At 46.9% G+C, this 23,296-nt stretch overlaps 2 long non-coding RNA genes across 3 annotated transcripts in view; one reads left to right on the top strand and one right to left on the bottom strand.

Moving 5' to 3' along the window:
- Positions 1-4,509: 4,509 nt before the first annotated feature.
- LOC125919523 (uncharacterized) lies at positions 4,510-5,559 on the top strand. Its single transcript, XR_007456816.1, has 2 exons — positions 4,510-5,080; positions 5,226-5,559. It is a non-coding gene; the product is annotated as an uncharacterized LOC125919523 (long non-coding RNA).
- A 16,190-nt stretch (positions 5,560-21,749) lies between these two features.
- The window catches only part of LOC125919522 (uncharacterized), a 21,860-nt gene continuing 20,313 nt past the window's right edge, over positions 21,750-23,296 (bottom strand). For both annotated transcript variants that reach the window (XR_007456814.1, XR_007456815.1), the window contains exon 6: positions 21,750-22,850. This is a non-coding gene — a long non-coding RNA (uncharacterized LOC125919522). The remainder of the gene's footprint in view (positions 22,851-23,296) is intronic.

The raw sequence follows: 23,296 nt of genomic DNA, 5'->3' as shown, positions 1-23,296 counted from the left end.
GGAGGGGGGAGGAGGGGGAAGAGGGGAAGGAGAAAGAGGAGGAGTAGGAGGAGAATTCATCAGTATAGCCTTGCAACTAAGAGTGTGGACACTCGTAGATGAGGCCGCCTGCTCCCTTCATGGGTATCCTTCCACTGCATATAATGGGGTAGATCATAACAGTACCCATAACATGTTTTAAAATACAACTAATAATGCATTTAAAGCACTTAGCTCATACCTGGCATGTGAAAGGCACTTAATAAACTTTTAAAAACATAAATAAAAAGCTAGATTTAGCACTGGGATTCTGCACCAGGGAAGTCAGGTGCTCACAGTGAAGATCGATAATGCTCTCCATGCTGCCCAGCTTCTAAAGCTCAGAAACTCACTGAACACTCTAGCTTCTAGCTTTAATTTTTGTCTTTAGCCTATTGGTTTCCCCACTTAAAATGTGAATAATAACCATTCCTTCTTTATAGGGTTGTTGTGAGCATTACGTAGACAATGCACTTAAATAAAAATGCTTAGTGGCAAAGTGGAGACATGTATTGACTATATGTTACCTATGGCCATCTTCACATTTCATACAAGAGCCCTCTCAGATGCTTAGATCAGTTCCCTAAGAAAACTGGGGCTCAGCAATAGTAAGCTTCCAGATCAAGGGCATCCAGCTTTATGGGGCATCCAGAAGGCAGCAACCTTCCTACCACCATGCTCTACCTTCTTCCCCCCAATAATGCTTTCTTCTTCATTGTGCTTATCACTCACTGAAATTAACTATTTTTTGTGTGTTTACTTGTTTGTCTATAATTTATACTCCATAGGAGCACTGCTGGTGCTTTTGTTAAACCCAGCATCCAGCAGAGTGTCTGGCACAAAGGAGGCATGTAGTTTTCTTGAATGAAGGAAACAAGCTAAAATGTGTCCAAAATCATCATTCAACCACTATGATACACTGCCTCCCATCACTGCCATCAGTGAAAACCCTCTCCAAATGCAGAATCACACGACTCCTTCAGAGAGGTTTTCTCTGGGGTCCAAGACTGAAACTTTCCATGACTCTCCACTTCCGTCCATAGGTTTCCCTTCTCACCAAGTGAGATTCAAATCCATCTCAAGGCCAGAGGCGAAACCAAGCCCTGCCAGGCTAGTATTCAATCAGGGTCCACAAGAAGTGGGCTGCATGGGGCGAGGGAACAGGCTTTCCCAGTCTGGTGTCATACAAGCTGTAGCCCCACACAAGTTCCAGACCCTCTTTCATCCTACAAAGGGACAACAGAGAATTACGCTAAGACTTAAATGGCTAGTGTGTGAAAAAGTGCTGGGCTGACTCATGGTAGGTATTGACAAGGGAGCCCATCCTTTCCTTCAGGCTCCAAGAGGAATCTATTTCTGTGTCCCTTAGCACCCTGACCACTCTCAACCTGCCCATGCCTTCCCTTGTCAAACACATTGCAAAGTCCTTGAAGGCAGAGACTGTGTGTCCTTATCCATTCTGCCACCCAGCAGGTGCTCAGTGAATGAGACTGAATAAAAATCCCCCGATAAATTCACACAAACTATTTTCTTTTACTTTTACCTGACACTTCCAAATCACCTGTCTCTGAGTTCATTCTCTCTCCCCTAACCTTCATAAAATTGCAAAGATATCTCAAATAGAATAGAAGGGGCAAAAACATCAGACATTTCCTGCAACCTTTCCATTCTGCGGAGCTCTGGAGGGGCAGCCTGAAGAGTGTCCCAAATGACCTGCAGAACACCTAGGGTGGGCTCTCAGGGGCCTGTGCAAGTGGAGACCTGTCTGGCACATCCATAGATGTCACCATTCTATGCCTTCTCGGTCTTTTTCACGCAGACACCAAGGCTAACAAACACACCAACCTGACTTAGAATCACCACCTTACACTGCTAGAAATGGAAGAGAAACCCTGTGTTTGATGCGGGTCACATTTACACCTCTCTCATGGAGTGCTTGTGAGGACCAGTGCCCATAAAACTACTTTACAAAGTACCTGGCTTTGTACTCCGATTCCACAGACGCAGTACAGGCATGTAATTGTATGGAAAAAGTTTAGGTGGATCATAGCAATCTTTACATCCAATTCATTCAACTATAGATGAGGCAACGGAGTATCAGAGAAGGGCTCCTCTGCTCAAATTACCACCAGGAGGGATGGCTAGGCGTGAGAAGACCCTCACTTCTTTCTAAAAGCTTGAGCAAGGGAGGATAGAGTCTGGTTTTCCTTTGATGGCAACATTTCTCTACGCTGGCCAGCGTGCATACCTCTCCCAGGTATGTGAAGGTCTGTGATGCTGGTCTCATCATCTAGAGGCATTTCAGTGCTTCCTAAATGGACGCTGGGTACAGTCCCCCCAATTCAGTGTCTTAAGGAATGCACCTTAGGTGTAATTAAGATAGGAAATTATAGGCCTTTAAAAAGTGGTTATCCAAGGTTCTTCTTGACTCTCAAAATCCTAATAGATGATTCATCAAAATATTTTAGGTTATTATTAGTGTGGGGAGAGATGCACTAATTGTACAGTGGGTCACAGTTCAGATAGTGGTAATCAGCTCACATATGCTTCCTGGATTCTATCGTAAAGAGGTTTACGAGTAATTATCAGAAAATCCCAGACTGTAAGCTGCCTAAGCCTTCATTTTACAGACAATGAAAATTAATCTAAGAGAGGCTATAAGATTCACCTAAAGTAACATTAAAAGCGGCTGAGTCAGAATTGTAACTCAGAGCTTTTTCCCACTGTACAAAGGAGGGGAAAAATGGATAGGAACTCCCTGCTCCTCTGTCCTCAGATTTCTGAGCAGGCAACTCCTTCTCTTCTCTTTCCGGCCTAATCCTATCCCCTCAACCTTTTAAGATTCGATTTGAGAAGGAAGGATGAGAAATGCATCCCGGGTGACCCACGTGTCGTGAGGAAGAAAAGCCAGGACCTTTCACGTTGGTGAGAGTGTGGCTCATGGGGGGAGGTGGGCGCTCTGCCCAGCTGGCGCCTAACCCTCGGGATGGGGAGTCAGGCTGCAGGACAACCAGGTGAGGAGGAGTGGGAAGAAGGGCACACAGGTGAGCCAAGACAAGGTGTAGCTGCTGGAGAGAAATTAGAGACCTCAGTGCCTCTGGGGAGCAGGTCAGTCTAGCGCTCACAGAGCGGCAGGGAGGCCCGAGCAAACTCTCTCCAACTCGCACCAGGTCCTTTGTTGTCGGTCTGTGCCTCTGGCTCCCGCTCATGCCCTCCGGTCCCCCGCCCCCCCATGAAGTCACCCCAACTGCACTCATAATATTTTGCTTTGCGCCGGGTCTGTTTTCCACCACCAACTTCCAGCGGTCACCATGGCGACGCGCCGGGGAGGGGGGGGGGCGGGCGCGGCTAAGGAAATCCTCCGGCCTAGCCGCCCGGCGGCCCCTACCAACTTTTCCAGGTCTCTGGGTCCTGCAGGCCGGGTGGGAAAGCGCGCTGTCACGGCCGCCGGGCGGAGTCGCTTGCGGAGCTCCCCGGACCCGGCCTGAGCGCCTCGTCCGCGCGGGCGAGGGCTGCAGCCACCGGCCTGGGAACCCCAAGACCACGCAGCTCTCACTTGACCCTACTTCCAAACTCACGGACGCCGGCGCTCTGGCAGGTGGCGAGAGTGGGGACGCGCTTGCCCCCTCGCCGGCCACACACACACAAACACACACACACGAACATACACACGCCCGGGGAGGGAGAGACCGTCTGATTTGGGTCCAAGAGCAAAGGGCGGACCCCCGACCCTTTGCTCCCTCGAGCCCGCAGACGTGGTCCCCGGGCGGGAGAAGGTAGCTCCTAACCGAGCGCCGCAGCTGGGAGCGGAAGGAGGAGGCCCGGGTTCTGTTCCGACCAGGGCGCTCTCTGCCCCAGGGGCCCCAAGCCAGAGCGACTGAGCGTCCCCACCTGGGGGCCAAGGAGCCAGGTCGGGGCCTTGTGCTGAGCCGGGGCCCGTAGACGAGCGTGCCTTCCCGCCGTTGTGGCCCGTGGTGCTCAAATCCGACTCCAGGGGTACTTCGGCCGCCCCAACTCTGGATACTGGATTTCGGGGCAGAAAGTGGTAGAGACGGAAGTTTCTAATTCGGGCTGGGCGGTGCCCTCTCTAAGGCGCCATCCCGTTTAACAAGAAACAACCCTTCTGTTGCGTAGCCGACCGACCCCGCCCCGGGCCACCTGGCACAAGTTCTCGGTGGCCTAAAATTCTACCTACTTTTCTCCCTCGTTCTCGAATTCCCGGGTACCTTGAGGAACCGAGCAACGCTCGCCTGGGCAGGGCAGCCGGGTCCGGACCCACCGGGCCGGGCACGCGTGGCGGCCGCGCTTGTCTCACGAGGAGAGGGTGGCCCCGCGCTGGGTGCTCGCTGGTGCGCGGCGTGCGGCGGCGGCGGCGGCGGCCGGGAGGGGCGTGCGCCCGCCCCAACCGCAAGCCGCGCACGGGCCGGACGGCGCGTCGACGACCTCACGCGCGCGCCTGCGGCCTTCGCCGTCCGCCCGAGCCCGGCTGCGCCGCCAGTCTCCCGGGAGAGGGGCTCCGCTTTGTCGCGCTCCGCCGCGAGCGCGCGGAAGGCCCAGGAGGCGCGCGCCGGCGCGCCGGCCTCCCCCGACGGGGCCATTGTCTTAGCCCCGCACTTGAGGAGTATTTGGGGAAAACTGGAGGAATATATTACCGACTCGGTGCGCGGAACAAAGGGGCGCGTTTCCGCAGGTCACGCTGAAGTGGCCCCGAGGCAGACCACTAGAGCCCCGGCCCCTGCAAAACTGTTCTCCCGGGCCGAAGGCACTTTGCGGGGATTTTCCTTTTAAGAGTAGGGGACGGAGGCCTGGCTCCCCGGCCTCACTGATCTGGACGCTCCCGACTTCGCCCCAGCACTTGCTGCGAATCGGTTGCTGGAGCCCTTTCAGAATGAAATATTAAGTAATAACACCCGTGGTTCCAGTCGCACGCAATCTGCTGGAAAGGGAGCAGAATCGAACTGCTCCCGGGAGCGCTAGGCTCCGCCAGCGGGGAGAAAGGACCTTTACATAACAAGGGAAACGCTGAAGAAAAGCTAATTGGATTAAGTTCTCTGGAAGGGAGGTGAGGGGAGGCTCCTGGACCGGACCGCGCGACGCTGCATTTCCCTCGTCGTCGGTTTTGCAACTCCGAGTGAAATGTCACCTGGTGCGCCGCGTGTCATTTCCTTCACGCTGCCAGCTCCCAGAACTTTTTATTTTGATTTCAGGATGGCGATCTGGGGAGGTCTCCGATTTTCGAAAACAGGGAGGGGAGCGGATGTGGAAAAGATTGCTGTTTCAGAACCAGTTTGGGGTGTCTGCAGTTGGAGTAAAAGTGACCAGGTGCCTCCGCGACCACCAGCTACATCGAAGACAGAAAACAGAACGTTTCCACAACCCCACAGCTCTACCCCAGAACGCACAAGAAGTTCCAGTCGTGTGGACAGGGCAGTTAAAACCCCCCAACTGGGTCTTGGCGGGTGTGGGGTGCCGGGAGACCCCAAGTCCCTACGTGAGCCCCTTGTGAATATTTGACCACAAACAATGCAGACATAGGTTTAATTTTGTTCAAAGATGTTCGCCTCTAAATTTGGGGTGGCCGGGTGGTGAGTAGTGGCGCAAACCCTTGACATAAAAATATAGAGGGAGGGGCTCTTTTCCTTCTGTGGTGCCTTCTTTACCGACAGCAGAGAGTACGCAGGCAGGGCCCGCCACTACCCGCAGCCGGCTCGTGCGGCAGGAGACGCCTCTCCTTGCCTAGGTTATCTTCTGTAGGAGGGAAGACCGCGGGGCTCAGCCTTTCCCCACTCCCAGGGGGCCCACACCCACTCAGCGAGAGAGGGACTTGGCTCTTGGGATCAAAGATAAGCCCTGGAAAAACCGAAGATCCCCCTGACCCGAGGGGGTGGGTATCCTGGCCAGCAGGGCCTCTGGCAGAAGCCTGGAGGGGCTGGAAATCGCTGCGTGGACCGAAGGAAGACCATCTGGGTCGAGGCCCGGATGACCCCTACCCCCACCCAACATGCATTTCCAGCCTGCTTCGGAGGGAGGTGGGGAAACATTCTGGTGGTGTTTATTTGCTCCAAGGAAGGGACGCGTGTGTGTTAAGGGATGCAGAGGCTGGAAGGCACTTGTTGCTCCGCGCTGCAAAGCCCAGCCACAGATGCTCCTAGGCACGGTCCCCAGCATCTCGTTAAGCTGCCGCCTCGGCCCAGGCTGCGCTCACCGCCCTGCTTCTGCCTCTCCCCAGGCTTACCTCCCCCCAGAATCCCCAAGGCTGCATCCGGCTGGTATGGACTGGTTGGGGACTGCAGTTGGGAATTCGGGGGGGGGGGGGGCTTCCAGAGAACTTCTTCCACCTGGAAGGGGCGTAGGGAGCATTGCTTGGATCTACAAGTTTGGCGGCTCGTCCAAGGTGCTAGAAGTGGAAGGTGGAGAAAGTTCTACTGGAGAACGGAGACGCTGGGCTTTTTCGTTGTAAGAGACTCCTTGGTTTCCCTTCTCAGTTGTTACGGATTGCCGCGACCCCAAAACCTGACGCCCACAGCCCCCAAAGTACCTAGCGGTTTGCAGACCCGGACGCCAGGCCTCGCCGGCCGCACTGCGTCCTGCCCCCCTTGCAGCAGAGTTACAGCCGCGCAGCGGAGCGCGTGGTCGGATGCCCCTTCCGGGCGAGGAGGTTACACCCCGCCTCGGACGGCCCGGGGCTCCCACCTCCCGACCCCGCGCGGATTCCCTAGGACCACCGTGTTCGCCGCCGCCACTCCCTCCAGCTGCGCGTCTCCACCAGTCGGAGCCTCCGTCCCCACCTCCCAGGCGCTGTGCGAAGCCTTCGCCCTCCCCCGCCTCTGGGGAGTTCCGCTCGGCTTCCTGGCCCTAGCCACCAGCCTCAGAGCGCACCGCTATTCCGGGGCCCCCAAACCCGGGGGAGGAGCCGGGCCCGGGAGGGGGCGGTCGGCCCGCAAAGTTTCTGCGAGCGGCACCTCGAGCTCGCCGCGAGCCAGAGAATCTTTACGTAACTTTGTGTTCAGGGCAAGCAAAAGCGCGCTCCTCAGCGCGCGCGCGCACACACACTCACACGTTTACACAATCACACGCTTACACACACACACACTTCCACGTATCCACTTACATCGCACATCGCGACGGATTGAAAACTTGTGCACGCTCTCCGTTATTTCCTAGGGTTCCACTGTCAAGTTGACCCTTCTGAAGTTTTTGCAACTCTTTCTGAAGTTCCCCTTCTCCCTTTTCTTCCCCCCCCCATGTCTCCCCCCAACCCCCACCAGTAGGACTGACCTGTGGAATCCATGTCGGGTTCCTCCAGTAACCCACAATGCATGCTCTTCCCATGGACAGCACGGGCGCCCCCCAAAAGTCCTGAGGTTTGGGGATCCCCTGTGCTAGAGATGCCCAGGGAGGAAGGGAGTAAGGAGAGAAAGAGACGTAGAGAGAGAGTGCAGGGGCGAAAGGATAGAGGAGGAAAGGAAAAGGAAGAGAAAGAAGAAAGAAAAGAGAAGAAAGAGGAGAGAGAGAGAGAGAGAAGGGAGAGAGCGCAGAGAAGGGGGAGAGAGAAAGAGCGAGCGAGTGAGGGGACACTCAGTAATCCAGCCGGGCAAAGCCAAACCCGTCAAAATGTTTGCGGATGTTTCATGGGAAAAAGCATCATTTTATAGGAGCCCCGATGGGAGCAATGTCATTGATAGGCCAGCCGGCCTGATGAATGGCCGCTCGTCAGATGGGGCCGTGGCGAGGCGCACTGTGAAGCCCATTGTGGGCCTGTTTTGAATAAGAAAAGCCGCCTCCGAAAAGGGGGGCTCAGAGCGACGCAATCCCAGCCCTCCGACTTCCCCCTTCTATTATAGCATTAGCAACGTTTTTCTTATTTAAAGTTCCAGAGGCCTTCTCCAGCCTTCGCCCAGCACTCATTATAGGCGAAATCAAAATTGGCTTAGATGTGGCCCCCTCCTCCCTCCCCACCCCTCCCCCATCGGGCCGGGCGGGGCGGTGGGGGGGGGCGGCAGGGGACTTCGGGGAGCCTGGGGAGTCGCCTAAGCGGCCACGAGTGGGCCCCACTCCTTTTCCTCTCCTCTTGTGCCCCCCCTCCCGGTTCGGTCCCGGGTCAGATGGGGGCCCTGGGAATGCGGGAGGAGGTATGCCTCGACTTCCTTCCACGCGGATCCGCGGACACGCGTGGGGGAGTGGAGCGAGCTGAGGGTGAAAGGTGTGTGTGTGGGGGGGAGACCTAAGACCCCAGCCCCTGGTGAGGAGGCCGCCAGGCAGGGAGGATGTGAGGGGCTGACTCGTCTCCTCCAGAACTTTCTGTCTTGCTCTGGATTTATCCATCTCCTTCACTGGGTCTCTCCCCTTTCCCTGCATCTCTCTCCTTCTCTGCTTCTCTCCCCGTCTCTGTCTCTCACTCTGTCCTTCTCCCGGCCTCTGTGTCCCTCTATTTCTCCTGTTTTGGCTGCCTATCTTTCTGTCCAGCCCCTGCCCCCACGTCTCTTTGTCTCTCCCTAGGACTCTGCCCCTCTGTCTCTATCCCCCTTGGTCTCTCTGACACCCCCCTCCCCGCCTCTTCCCGTAACTCTGTCAGTCTGTCTGTGTCCCAGACCCTCCCTCCCCGCCTCCCTCCCTCCTCCCGCCCTCGCCTCCGCCCCCCAGCCGGCCGCGAAGTTTGTGAGAAGACCGGCGTCCAAGTGGGGACGCGGTTTTCCCAGGGACCCCCTCCCCGGCTGAGTTTAAAGTGCAGAAAGAGGGGGGCGAGGAGCTGGGGGGCTGGAAGTGGAAGTGGGGGGGGCAGGCTGCGTCTCCGCGGGCCCCGATAAAGTGGCCGTTCGCGGGCCGGCAGCGCTGTGATTAGAATATGAATGGGGCTCGGCAGGCGGAAGAGAAAGGCGGATTACCCCGGGTGCTTTGACCATGGACAGAGGCAGCGCCGGCCCGGCCGCGGAAGGGGCGGGGCGGCCGGGCGGGGTCCCTAACGCAGGGCAAGGGGGGGGGGGTCTCTAACCCAGGCCCCCAAGCTGGGTGAGGTACCCGCGGTCCCTTGCAAAGGCCCCCAGTCTGCCCTCCCCAAGAAGGACTAAGTGGGACAATGCGGGAGGGGGGGCCACAAGGGGCCAGCACGTGCCGAGTTAAGGTCACGGCGCGGGAGGAAGGAGGCGGCGCAAGATGCGGGCTGGACAGAGCCCGGGTTGGGCATATTTCAGAGTCCTGGGTTCCAATTCTGCCTCGGTAAATTCCTTAATCCTTCTGGGCCTCGGCTTCCTTGTCTGTAAAACGGGGCAAAGATGCCCCCCCCCAAAGTTAGGGGGAAGAGTAAACGACGCAGTGGGTGTGGAAGGAGTCCAACACTCGCTGTTCCCTCTGCTTGCAGCTCTCTTTACCATCTACCCCTCCCAGCACGTCGCCGCGCGGCCAGCTCCTTCCCACCACCCTGGTCTCACCCTGGTCTCGGCTAAGCGTTGCCTCCTCTGAGTGGCTGTGCCTGAGCACTCTGTGCGGGTCCCTTCTTGCTCCGGCCGCTGCCCCATTCATTACCCGTTTGTTTCTGCAGGAACCGTATTCACTGCCACAAGCCCCGGAGCCCAGAACAGAGCCTGGCATTCATTCCAGCTGCGACGGCTGGTGACGGGAAAGCGGACGATGAAAACCTGTGGTGACCGAAGGCGACAGTGGCGATCACCACACGTTATCGTGGTGTGCATGGCGGTGAAGACAGGAGGATTCTCTCGCACCCTCGATTTCTCCCTGGGAGATAAAAGCGGGAGCTTGACCAGTGCCTGCAGGTGCCGCCACCTGGAGGGTTGGGTGTCCCTGGGAGTTCTTGGGGGATGCTGGGGGACCAAGGCGGTCTGTTATTGCAGCTGTTGTTATTATTCTTATTTTAATTATACATGAAAAATGCAGGTGGGGTGAGGTGGGGTGGGCTGGCGAGGAAAGTGAGGAGAAAGAACTGGCAGGTGGGCAGTGGGGGCTGGTGCATGCCGTCCCCGCCCTGTGCTGTCTAACCTGGGATGACACTAGCTGTCCACCCTGACAGTGCTGCAGCACCTGGGAGCTTAAAGAAATGAAAATAAGCGGGTATTCATTCATTCCTTGGCAAATTTTTATTGTGCACCTACTATGTGCCCAGCACTAGTCTAGGAGTTGGGGACACAGCTGTGAACAAAGTAGACTTTTAAAAAATCCCTACCTTCCTGGAATTTATACGGGAATGAAGGGAGATAGACGATAGATAAAATATGTAACTAGATTCTATAGGTTGTCCAGCGATGAGGGCTATGTAGCAGGGGGGACCGGGGAGGACCTCTGTGAGGTGGTAACACACTTGGGTTTACAAACAGTGCTGTCTAGGGGCTGGTAACAAGAACGTGTTCATTTATGGAAATTCACTGAGCTACGTACACTTAGGATTTTATGCATTTTTCTGAATGTATTTCGAACTTCAATAAAATGCTTGTTCAGATTCAGTGCGAACATCGCAATAGTAATAGCTACCATTTATGTATGGACTGTGCCCCCACTGTGATAGGCATTTCCATGCACTATCTCATTTAATCCACACAATACAACTGACATAAGATTGTTGTCCGCACTTTTCAGAGGAGGACCACTGGGGTTCAGTGCGGCTCTCTTGCCCCTGGACACAATAGTGAATGATGCAGTTTTTATTCTCCAGAGCTCAAAATCTAAAGCAAACATAGCAAGACCTGCCTGCCGTGGGGGAGAGTGTGGGTATGGCGGGGACCAAGAGAGGAGATAGGAAACTCAGCCTAGAAGGCTGGTTCCCCCAGAGGAAGTGATGATTAAGCCAAGAGCCGAATTCCTAAGGCAGGTGAGGGGGTTAAGGGGTGTTACAGACAGCAGTAAGGACACGAAAGAGGGCATATGCCGTATGTTTGAGGACTGGAGCCTGGCATGGCCACACATGCCCACGGGAATGAGAGGTATTGGGCAATTTCTTGGGGAGGTAGGTGAGGATCAGATTGGGAGGGTCATGCTAAGAAATTTATCCCAGAAGGGTTCTGAGCATACAGGACTTGATTTGTGGTCAAGTGGTGCCCGCAGGTTGTTACTAGAGGCAGAGGTCATTGGGAAAGAGATCACAATGGTCTGAAATAGAGACTTCGTAGTGGGGGCAGGGAGAGGTGACTCATCCACCACCCTTGGTGGTGACTGGATGTGGCCAGTGAGGGGCACAGAAGGGTGATGTCCGGTTTTCTGACTTGGCTTATTTATGCCATTCGCAGAAATCATCCAGTGAGGAGGGGGTGATGGGAGGGGCAGGATTAGGGATTTGGCAGTAAGACAGAGGTGACTTATGCTCATGACGCTTCCCGAGTAGCCCTCTAGCAGGCGTTCCCACAAAGGCGTGGAGTTGGCGCTGCTTGTACAGACCTGGGAGGCTGCTAGAGCCCTCGGAGTGGATGCGTGAGCAGCCCAGAAGGGGACAGTGCAGGGCTTATCACTTTCAGATCACCTGGCATGCCCTCTGCCTCCACTGTTGCAGCCTCCATGTGCCCTGTCCTTCCCGAGCCTAACATTTTATTGTAATTGCTTGCCTGGTGTTTTATTTTCTCTACCCAGCTCACCACTGTCTAAAATTGTTTGTTTCCTTGTTCATTGTATGCCTCTCCACATCAGAATGCAAGCCTCAGGAGGGCTGGGTGCTTGTCCTTCTTGCTCGCTGCTGTCACCTCTGTCTCCGGACAGCATTTATTGACCACCACAAACAGCCCATCCATTGGCTTGACTGGAAGCAGGTGACACAGATCCGCAAGAGCACAGGATGGTGGGTTTCTTGAGCACTGAAGCCACCAGACGTGAGATTTACACTTTGCATGGTACTGAAAGGCTCAGAGGTGAACAAGGTAGACAAGTGTCCTCCTCTCCCCTCCACCGCCTGGAGTTTACATTCTACTGAGAGACACAATAGACAAAGAAACGAAGACAAACAATATTCCTACCTTCGTGGATCTTATATAGTAAAGATTATATTATTACAGTAAAGACATGAGCCCCAACCTTATGTTTGTTAATGATTCATTTGCTAATCAGGTAAATAATAATTTCAATAAACATTGCCTGAGCACCTTCTATGTACCTCTGCGAGGTGTGGGGATAAATAGTTTGGTATGACGGTGTTTGTGGTAAGTTGTCTTGGTTCGGTGAAGGAGAAAGTTGAGAACTATAAAACAGCTGGATAAGTGCTCTACAAGAGAGGTGCCTGGGGCTGCTATGGGAGGAAGGGACGCCCCCCACCCCAGGTCACTCTAGAAGCACCTGAAGGCTAAATTAATTTCTGCCCACAACTGTCTTTTATAGTCAGAAAATGCAAATGGATATATGCAGACTTTGAAAAGGTTGGCAGTTGGGTTTCTTGCCTTCTGAGTCATTGAACACTGTTTCTTAAATGTTGGTGTGCAGCAGAATCAGCTGGAGAACTTGTTAACAATACACACTGGTGAGCCCTGTCCTCAGGGATTCTGATTCCGAAGGTCTGCAGTGGGCTCAGTAACATGTACTTAAAATATTTTTATTATTATTACAAAATTTCAAACAAATGTAAAAGAAGAGGGAATAGTACCATGAACCTCCAAAATGATAAGGTAACTTCAATTATAATCCAAATGTGATCACTGCTGTTTCATCTGTAATTCATCCAATGGCCCTCCCACCCACACCCACGAATAGGTTAATTTTGATGCAAATTCCAGACATCATATACTTTCATCCATAAATACTCTTAACATGTACCTCTAAAATAGAAGATTTTACAAAATCACTATCATATTACTGTTGTCACACCTAAAATATCAACAATAATTCCATAACCATCAAAAACTCATGGTTCAGGGGCACCTGGATGGTTCAGTCAGTTAAAGTGTCTGACTTCAGCTCATGATCTCATGGTTCGTGGGTTCGAGCCCTACATTGGGCTCTACGCTGAACGCTTGCTCCGAGCCTGGAGACTGCTTCTCTCTCGGCCCCTCCCCTGCTTGTGCTCTGTCTCTCAAAAATAAATAAATGTAAAAAAAATTTTTTTAATTCACTGTTCAAATTTGCCTGATTGCCTGAAATTTTTCAGGCAAAAGTGGGTTTGCTTGAATCAAGCCAGATCCACACGATGCATTTGACTGCTATGTCTCTTAAGTCTCTTTAAGTCTGGAGATTTTCCCTCCCTATTTTATTCCTCCTAATTTATTTGTTGACAAAAGCCAAGTTGTCTGTCCTGTTGCGTGCCCAGCATTCTGCAATATGTTCATTGCATCCCTGCTGTGTCATTTAACATGCTCTTCCATCCCCTATAATTCCTGTAAATTGTTAGTTGGGTCTAGAGAATTGATCAAGTTCAGATCAAGTTTATGGCAAAAAATAGCACACAGGTGATGAATGTGTACTTCCTATTGTATCACATAGGGATTCACATGGTGTCCCTCTGGGTTGTTAAGAAGATGAGGGGTTCAGGTGTTAACACGCTCTAGGTTCTTTCCACTTACACTCAGTGTCCTGCTCTTCTTGTCTTCTGCTATTAGGACACGATCACAAGTTCATTCATTCTTCATGATCACAAGGTGGCTTTAATTGCTAAAGTACCACAGCCTCCCTCACACACTTCTCAAAGACTGGAAAAAGAAAAGGGATTATGTCCCTTTTCCTTCCTTTCTTAAGGCTTCTCTGAAGCCACTTGGATTTTTTCTCTTGTCCCATTGGACAATTAATTTCCCTATCCATCCCTTAACCGATACCTTCTAGTCTTTTTCTTTCATCTGTTTGCCTTTTCCTCATGCCTGGATCCAGGCACTGGATCGAGTGCCTGTTGCCACTCGATTTTTATCACTATGCCCCTGCCACACTTCTTTGCATCTGGTAAACAAGGTCTCCCTTCCATTCTTTTCCAAATCGATTTAGCTATTCATGGAACTAGTTTTTTCTCATATATATTTTAGAATAAATTTGTCAGATTTACTAAAAATTCTTGAGATATTTTAACGAGATCCGAATTAAAATTAAAGTTGCTTTAAGTTGAACCAGCAGGTTTACATGTTATTCATTCCATATATGAACATAGCATAATCTCACACTGCAAAATTGTCACACTGGAAAAATTGTGCTCTTTAATTGACTTTCTTGTTAAAAAGTCTTTGCTTCGGGGCACCTGATGGCTCAGTCGGTTAGGCGTCTGACTTCAGCTCAGGTCATGATCTCACAGCTCGTGAGTTTGAGCCCTGCATCCAGCTCTCTGCTGTCAGCGCAGAGCCTGCTTCAGATCCTCTGTCTCCCTCTCTCTATGCCCCTACACGGCTTTCACATGCTCTCTTTCTCTCTCAAAAATAAATAAACATTTGAAAAGGAAAAAGTCTTTGCTTTGGTTTGATTTCTTCCAGAAGGCTTTATGGTTGGGTTGCTGCTGTGTATGATATCTTGTTTGCTATATTTTATATGTACTTATTGCTGATGTAGAGAAACATTGTTGCATTATTTTCTTGTAATTTTATTTAAGCATGTGCCAGTCATGGAGAGGTGCCACTCGGGTCTCCTTCGAGAGAACCTGCTGCAGGCAGCACGGTTGACTGGCATTCCCTGCTGCTACCACTCTGAATCCACCATCACATTCTTGCCTCCTGAGGCCACACTTCACTGACTGGGCACAGCAGGGTGATGGGGCTCGTTCACTCTTACGGGATGCAGACTTTGGCTTGAGGTCTCCCTCTTTGCCTAACGGAAACATTCTTAGAACCACGGGGACATCTGAGAGAAATTCCTACCCAATCTGCCTTCCTCCTTTCCTTTCACAGGAATCAAACATGCACTGCCGGGAAGATTCTCCCCATCTTTTTCTGTTCTATTCCCTAGTAATTACTCTTTATGAGCATTTCTCCTCAATACATTTCTCACATGTCTCATCTTGGTTTGGCTCCTGCTTCTTGGAAGATGTGTACTGAAACAAGGAATAAGTTACATACAACAAAATGCACAGATCTTGCTTACTGTTTCATGAGTATGACAAATGCTTACACCTGTATATCTTATTCTACCAACTATACTTGCTGACTTAATTATTTCTTTCAATGGTCATTAAAAAATATATATTATATATATTTCAGAGAATCCTTAGGCGATTATATGTATACGATCTCTTTATCCATTGAAATATGTTTTTTTTTTAAGTTTTCTTAATGTTTATTTATTCTTGAGACAGAGACAGAGCATGAGTGGGGGAGGGGCAGGGTGAGAGAGGGAGACACAGAATCCGAAGCAGGCTCCAGGCTCCGAGCTGTCAGCACAGAGCCAGAGGCAGCACTTGAACTCAGGAATGGTGAGATCATGACCTGAGCCAAAGTCGGACGCTTACTGACTGAGCTACTCAGGTGCTCATATAGAATTATGTTTTTATAAAAGTATAGCATCCTTTTTGTTGTATCTATTTGTTCTGATAATAACATTGCTATAGTCTTAAAAATTTCATATTTCTCTGGTTTGTCTTTCTCCATCTGTATATTTTTAATCTTTTTATAATCTTTTGCTTTAAGACTTTCTCTTATAGATAATATTACACATTAATCCTGAGCCTTTATATTTTTGTACTGAGTTTGATCTATTTCTACTTATTCCCATTATTCTTATATTTAAATTCTTAAAAAAAATCATATCAGCATTTTTTTCATGTATTCTATTCATCACACTTTTTTTCTGGTTCCTTTTTTTCTTTTCTTCCTTGTTACTCGCCATTACAAGGGGAAAATTAAACATCAAGTTTGGGTTTAGTAGTTAGGAGCAACTACCAGGAGAATAAAACTGAATGTAAAATTTCAAGCAAAAGAAATTTCAATTTATCTGATCAATTATAGTTACTGATTGCTGTGTATGTAAAATTTTGTTTGCTTATTTTGTCATAAGTTTTACCACAGTGACACTTACTGAGTTATTTTTTTATACCTCCATTTTTAGTCACAACTTCCTGGTGTTTTTTTCTCCTTACTACTTCTAAGGAGGTTTTAAAAGAGGGTCTTTGTATGGTAAACAGTAATTATGTTGACATCACATTTAAATGAGAGTTTAGCTGCATATAGAATTTTAAGCCCCAAGGTTTTTGGTGTTGTTGTTGTTGTTGTTGTTTTTACTGAAAATATTGCTATTTAGTCTCCCTGCAAATGTTGCTGTTGAGAAATAAGATTGGTCTAATTCTTTTTCCTTCGTAGACAATTTGCTTTGCATCTAGAAGAGTTTAAGTTTTTCTCTGTCCTTGATGCTATTAAATGATACAAAACTGTACCTAGGTATGTTTTTCCTCATTTAAATTTCTTTAAGTACTTGCATTTGTACTTTGAGGTTTTAAAACTTTCTTTAATCTGAGAATTCCTCTGTAACTAATTACTTAAATATTCCACTCTATATTTTCCCTCTTCTTCTGAGATTTCCATTATTTGAATGTTGTTGCTTCCATTTCTATTTTCCATGTCTCTTAACTTTTCTTTTTTATATTTCAGCTGTATGACCCATCCTGATACTTTCTGGAACCAATCCTCCACTTCTTTGATTTATTCTATATTTACTCTGCTATTCAACCTACTAAGTCTTTTGTTTCCATTTTCTTTTTCATACTCAGAAATTCCTCTCAGAGCTTCTTTATGCCTTTGCCTTTACAACACCGTTTCTTTTTTATTTAATATACTGATTTTTATTTCTTGTTGTCTTTGGTCTGTTAAATTTACTTCATCTGCATTTTTTCCAGGTTTTTTTTTTTCATATCCCAGTGGCCCTCTCAATAAGCTAATTATTATTTTTCCTATGAGTTACACTACAACACAGGGGACTTATACCCATTCTTACAGAATAGAGATTCTCAACCAGAGGTGATTTTGCCACAACAGGAGACATTTAGAAATTTCCAGAGACATTTTGGGTTGCTACAATCTGGGCTGCAGGAAAAGGGAAGCAGTATTAGAGCACTGCTACTGGCTTCTAGTGGGTAACAGCCAGGGATCTCTTAAAAACCTGACAATGTACTAGAAATCCTCTCACAACAATAATTTATCTTCCCAAAACCTCACTACAGCCAAGGTTGAGAAATCCTATCCTAGAAGTATTAGATGCCTGAGCTGATGAGAAGGCCCAAAGCATAAACCATAGCTTCTGTCTGTCCTGATAAGTTTGACATGGGTTTTGCAGGGAGAGTGAGAACACATCTCAGGATATTATGATTCAGACTTCCATCCTGGATCCGCTCTTTTTCAAGAATTGCCCATGAAGCAGGAGTCACCATAAAGCAGAGTAGGGCCAGCAGGGAATACTATGGGGATGGCCAGTCAGCTTGCACACACTGTTAACTGGTTCTTAACCGCCCAGCTTGGCTAGAGTGCCCACTCTGATGTTACACTGGCAGTCCTGACAATACAGGGATGGCCACTGTCTTTTCTGCTTCACTGTGGTACTAGACTAGGCAAAATCTGCCCAGGACAATGTTAAAGAGCACAAGGTGCATCTCAAAGTCTCTGCAACCCAAGTGCCCCTGGTCTCCATCCTGGAGACTATCCATCCATGATCTCCATCCATCCATCCATCCATCCTTCAGTCATGTGTGGCTGTGAGCTTCCACTTCTCCCTCACACCAGGACCTAAACACCTCCTGTTGCTCCAGAGACTCTTCTCATATTTACGCTAGTTTCACACAACTTTCTTCTGGATTTTGTGGCATTTATGAGGTGGGGCTTGAAGGAAGGAATCAGGGAGGCTAAGCTGATCCCTCATCTTATCAGAAACTGGAACTCACAAATTATTTAGATTTCAAAACTGTATATACATATCTCTTTGATAAAACAAAAAATAATTTTAAAATCAAAAGAAGAACAAGAAACTGAAGAAACAGAGAATGTGCAAAACTTACCATTTGAGTGGTGCCTGTGAGTCAGTATAGGTTCAACTTGACTAAGAGACCCAAAACAACAGTGGTTTATTCAAGATCAAAATTTCTTTCTTTTAGGTATGGGTATGTGTGTGTATATGTATGCATATGTATATATGTTTTTATATATATAAAGTAGTTTTTTCTCTTGCATGACCTACATTCTTAGGATTAACTCATAGTCTAAGATGGTTGTTTGACTCTATGTATTATGTATACATTCCAGCCAACAGGAAGGAAAAAGGGGGAAAGAAGACCAAAGAGCACAGGATAACTATATTTTAAGGAATGTGTTTCTGTTTTCTAGTTCAGTATAACAAACCACCCCAAAACTAAGTGGCTTAACACAACAGTGATTTATTATAAATCATGATCCTGTGAGCAGAATGCATAGTTCTGATTACATGGTGTTGACCAGCATTCTGGGACAGTTGATAGGTCCAAAATGATCTCAACCACATGGTTGGCAAGTTGGCACTGGTTATTAGCTAGGAGCTTAGATGGGGCCATTGCCTGAAGCCTCAGTTCTCCTTCATGAGCATTCTTCTTCACAGCTGCTTGAGCTCCCTCACAACATGGAATCTGCATTCAAAAAAGGATCATTCCAGGGGCGCCTGGGTGGCTCAGTCAGTTGAGTGTTGGACTTTGGCTCAGGTAATGATCTCACATTTCATGGGTTTGAGCCCCACACTGGGCTCTGTGTTAACAGCTCGGAGCCTAAAGTCTACTTCAGATTCTGTGTCTCCCTCTCTCTCTGCCTATTCCCTGCTCGCACTCTGTCTCTCTCTCTCTCTCTCAAAAATAAACATTAAAAAAACTTTTTAAAAAGGATCATTCCAAGCATGAGAGTCCCAAGAGGAAGGAAATTAAAGCTCTAATCCTCTTTTTTTTTTTTTTAATTTTAAAATCTTTATTTTGGCATAAGTTTAGAAATTTAGAAATTAGAAAACTTGCAAAGGTAAGATAGAGAATTTTTGTATACACTTTACTCAGCTTCCCCCAATGATAACATCTTATATAACCATGGTACATTTATCAAAACAAAGAAATTAATATTGGTACAGTACTATTACATAACTACAGACTTTTATTTCGATTTCACCAGTTTTTCACAAATGTCATTTTTTTTCCTGGTTCTGGGTCCAATCCAAGATACAACAATGCATTTTAAATCACCCCATTCTGATCATTATATTGTACATTGTACATTGTAATGAATATATTCCTGAAAACTTAAGTGCCAACTTGATTTCTGTACATCAAATAGTTCACATCATAAATGGTAAACATAACATCTGTGCTGTGTTTTATAACTGCAGAGTTTATTTATATGCACTTTTTCACTTTATAGTCCTAAGTTATTGAACATTCACACAGGAAGGATACTTAACAGTCATCTACATGTACAACCTCATTGTTTTACTAAGGATGACTCAAAACGGTTACATGTCTTGAATCAATTCACATAATTGGAGATGAAAAGCCAAGACTAGGACCCAATTTTATTTCTCATTGAGTATTTTCCTAATATAGTATGTTAAGATTCCCAAAACTGGAACACTTGTTTCATGATCATCAAAAAGAATAGGAAGTACTGAGTCCTTCGTGAACATAGTTGGAAAGCAGCCAATCTCCTGAAAGCTCTAATCCTCTTAAGGCCTGAGTTTGGAAGTCCTTGAATGTCTCTCCTGCTGCATTCTATTGGTCAAAGCAGTCCCAGGACCAGCCCAAGGAAGGGGTGGTGGTGGACAGACTCTACTTCTTGATGTGAAGATTGGCATGCACATCCCGGAGGGGAGGAATCGTTGCAAAATATCTTTGGAGGCTAGCAACCATAGACATTTCCTGGAAGTTGTCATGGGACACCTCTGCTCACCTCCTGTCATCCAGAACTAAGCTGAAGTTATATGACCATAATTAGCTACAAAGGAGGTTGGAAAATCTACTTTTTAAGCTGACATCCATGTACCTGGATCAAAACTGAGGGTTCAACCTCAATGGAAGAATGAGGAATCTCTAACAGAGAGTTGAAATGAGTCATCAAAACATAAATAGCCTGAAGTGGTTACGGGGAACCAGGATACAAAACTGAGGGGCAGAAGAGCCAGAGACCAGCAAAAAGAATGGCAAGCGTAATGGAAAGACAAAATAGCTCATTGTGAGAATGCAGTTTAGCAATCTGATGACAAAACATACTCTTAGAAATTACATTTTATTCATCAGTTTACCATCGATTGTCAAACACTTATCAATTCCCCTCTACAGACCAGGCCCTGGGCTAAGTCCTAGGAATATAATAATAATAAGACATTGTTCCCATACTTGGGGATAGATGTAAGGCAAAGGCAAAAATAAAAGACAAGGCTTTGTGCCTCTTCCTCTGCCACTTCCCAATATAGGAGACCCTTCACTAATGTCACAGAAAGACAGAAGTAATAAAAGGCACCAAGAATCTTTGTTCAGAAGAGTGGTAAATATTTGCATATTTGGTAGAATTTTCTAAATCTTCATATTAAATTCCACTTTGCAAAGTAGCCACTCCTGGGTTTCCAGGCTAGGTTAAGCTCCAATTGTAGACATCTGTAGGATTTGTGTGCTCAGCATCTATCTCTTCACACTCATTCTATTAAAAACAGGTCTGTTTTTCTTCCATCTACTTCAGTCTATGTGGCTGAACTATATGGAATTAACTGCATTCCCATTCCAGGGGGTGGGCATGTGACCCAAACATAGCCTGGGCTCCTATCAGAATTCTTGCAAATGAGGGTTTGAACAGGAAGGATAAATTGCTGGATCTGCTGGAGGCAGCTGAAGAGGAGAGCTTGCTTGAGGTTGAGTCCTGTTAGGATGGAAGCAGAACCAAAACTTGGAGGGGCAGGCCCAATGACTGGATCCAACCATGCCTGAAGTACAGACTTTTCATGTGTGAGCCGATGAATTGGCCTTTTTGTTTAAGGCAGTTTGGGTTTTGTTTTTGCTACTTGCAAACAAGTGTCCCAATAAATAATCCCTTTTGTCAGAGACTTTTATCATACCTGTTCTTCTCCTTTGAGACCCCTTGTCAATGTCTTTTAATTACTATTTCAGTGTTGATCTCTTTCATGGATCCATCTCCTTTTGACCATGTGTTCATTGAGTGGAATGGTGAATAGGACTTTCCACACTATTTACTGCTTGCCTTCCCTCTTCCTGCTTGCCTCCCTCTTCCTGAACACAGGGCTGAATTCTCCAAGGTAAATATAAGTGTGTACTGCCTCCATCGCACTGACCTCCCCCTGGTGGTGGTAGATGAATGCTATGCCACTTATCAACATTCCATTGGGGTAAAACTATCTCATCCATGTTCTGCCACATAGAAAAGCGTCTGTCTCATAATAAATGTTCCATAAATACTAGTGATATTAATGATAATAACTAAAAGTAATAATTTAAAAGCATAATTTAAATTATTGTTCTCGTGGGGCACCTGGGTTGCTCAGTTGGTTGAGCATCTGACTCTTGGTTTTGGCTCAGGTCATGATCCCAGGGTCATGGGATCAAGCTCGCATAGGGCTTCATGCTTCTCTCTCTCTCTGCCCTTCTCCCTTTGTACTCTCTCTCTAAAATTAAAAAAATTAAAAAAATAAATTATTCTTTTTATTTTATTTTTATATTAAATATAATTTATTGTCAAATTGGTTTTCATACTACACCCAGTGCTCATCCCAACAGGTGCCCTCCTCAATGCCCATCACCCACTTTCCCCTCTCCCCCAGCCCCCATCAACCCTCAGTTGTATTCTGTATTTAAGAGTCTCTTATGGTTTGCCTCCCTCCCTCTCTGCAACTTTTTTTTTCCCCTTCCCCTCCCCCATGGTCTTCTGTTAAGCTTCTCAGGATCCACATATGAGTGAAAACATATGGTATCTGTCTTTCTCTGCCTGACTTATTTCACTTAGCATAATACCCTCCAGTTCCATCCATGTTGCTGCAAATGGCAGGATTTCATTCTTTCTCATTGCCAAGTAGTATTCCACTGTATATATAAACCACATCTTCTTTATCCATTTGTCAGTTGATGGACATTTAGGCTCTTTCCATAATTTGGCTATTGTTGAAAGCACTGCTATAAACATTGGGATACAAGTGCCCCTGTGCATCAGTACTCCTGCATCCCTTGGGTAAATTCCTAGCAGTGCTATTGCTGGGTCACGGGGTAGATCTATTTTTAATTTTTTGAGGAGCCTCCACACTGTTTTCCAGAGCGGCTGTATATTCTGCTCTTTTTCACTTAACAATGTATGTGGGAGCTCATAATATATATGTATATGGAGCTGGCTTGCTCTTTAAAAATGTTTTTATGGTATTTCTTTGTATGGATGTTCCATAATTTATTTAATCAGTTCCATCTTTGTTGATATTAAGTTGTTTCCAATCTTTTTTTTTTCTGGTATAAACAATGCTACAGTGAATTTCTTTGTACATTCACTTTGCCTACATGTGCAAGTATATGTAGAATATATTTTACTGGAAACAGAATTGCTGGATCAAAGAGAACATGTATTTTAGAATCAGCTTACCAAGTTCCATGAACACCTTGCTGGGATTGTGATTATAATTTTATTGAATCTATAAATCATATTGGGGAGAACTGGCATCTTTATGTTATTATCCTATTCATAAAAATAATAGATTTCTTTATTTAGATCTTTATTGTCTCTTAATTTATATAGAAGAGTGATAAGCCCAAATAAGTCAATATCTTCTAGAGACACAAAGTACGGAGGAGAGACTTGTCCTATCAGCAATTGGGACTTATTATGCAGCTATAGTTATCAAGATAACATGGTATAGGGGCAGGGATAAAAAATTTGAACACTGGATAGAATAGAGATTCCAGAAACAGTTCACTTATCTGTCATGGCAGATCAGTGGTGAAAAGAAGGATTATTCCACAAATGGATCTGAAAAAAAAAAAATGTTCATATTGGGAAAAAAAATGGAACTCATCCCTACCTCACACCACAGATAATTAACCCAGATGGATCCCAGACTTACAGGTCAAGAGAAAAACTTTATAAGTTTTGATATAAAATATAGTAAATATTATTCTGATTTTGGGAGATAAAAGAATATCTTAAACAAAAAGTGTTAACTAGAAAGAAAATATTGATACATTTACTTCTATAAAATTAAGAACTGTTCATCAAAGACACTGGAGAAAAAAGTGAAAATGCAAGTTATAAGTTGTCTGTATTGATATTGCTATATCAACTTTTTTTTTTTTTTTTTTGGTATATCAACTTTTTTATTAGCATTTCCTCAGCGTGTGTGTGTGTATGTGTGTGTGTGTGTATGTATGCATATATATATATATATATATATATATATATATATATATATATATATA

Source organism: Panthera uncia, chromosome B4 (genome assembly GCF_023721935.1).
Source record: "Panthera uncia isolate 11264 chromosome B4, Puncia_PCG_1.0, whole genome shotgun sequence".
Lineage (NCBI taxonomy): Eukaryota > Metazoa > Chordata > Mammalia > Carnivora > Felidae > Panthera > Panthera uncia.
This window is presented reverse-complemented; position numbering and strand designations above follow the sequence as displayed.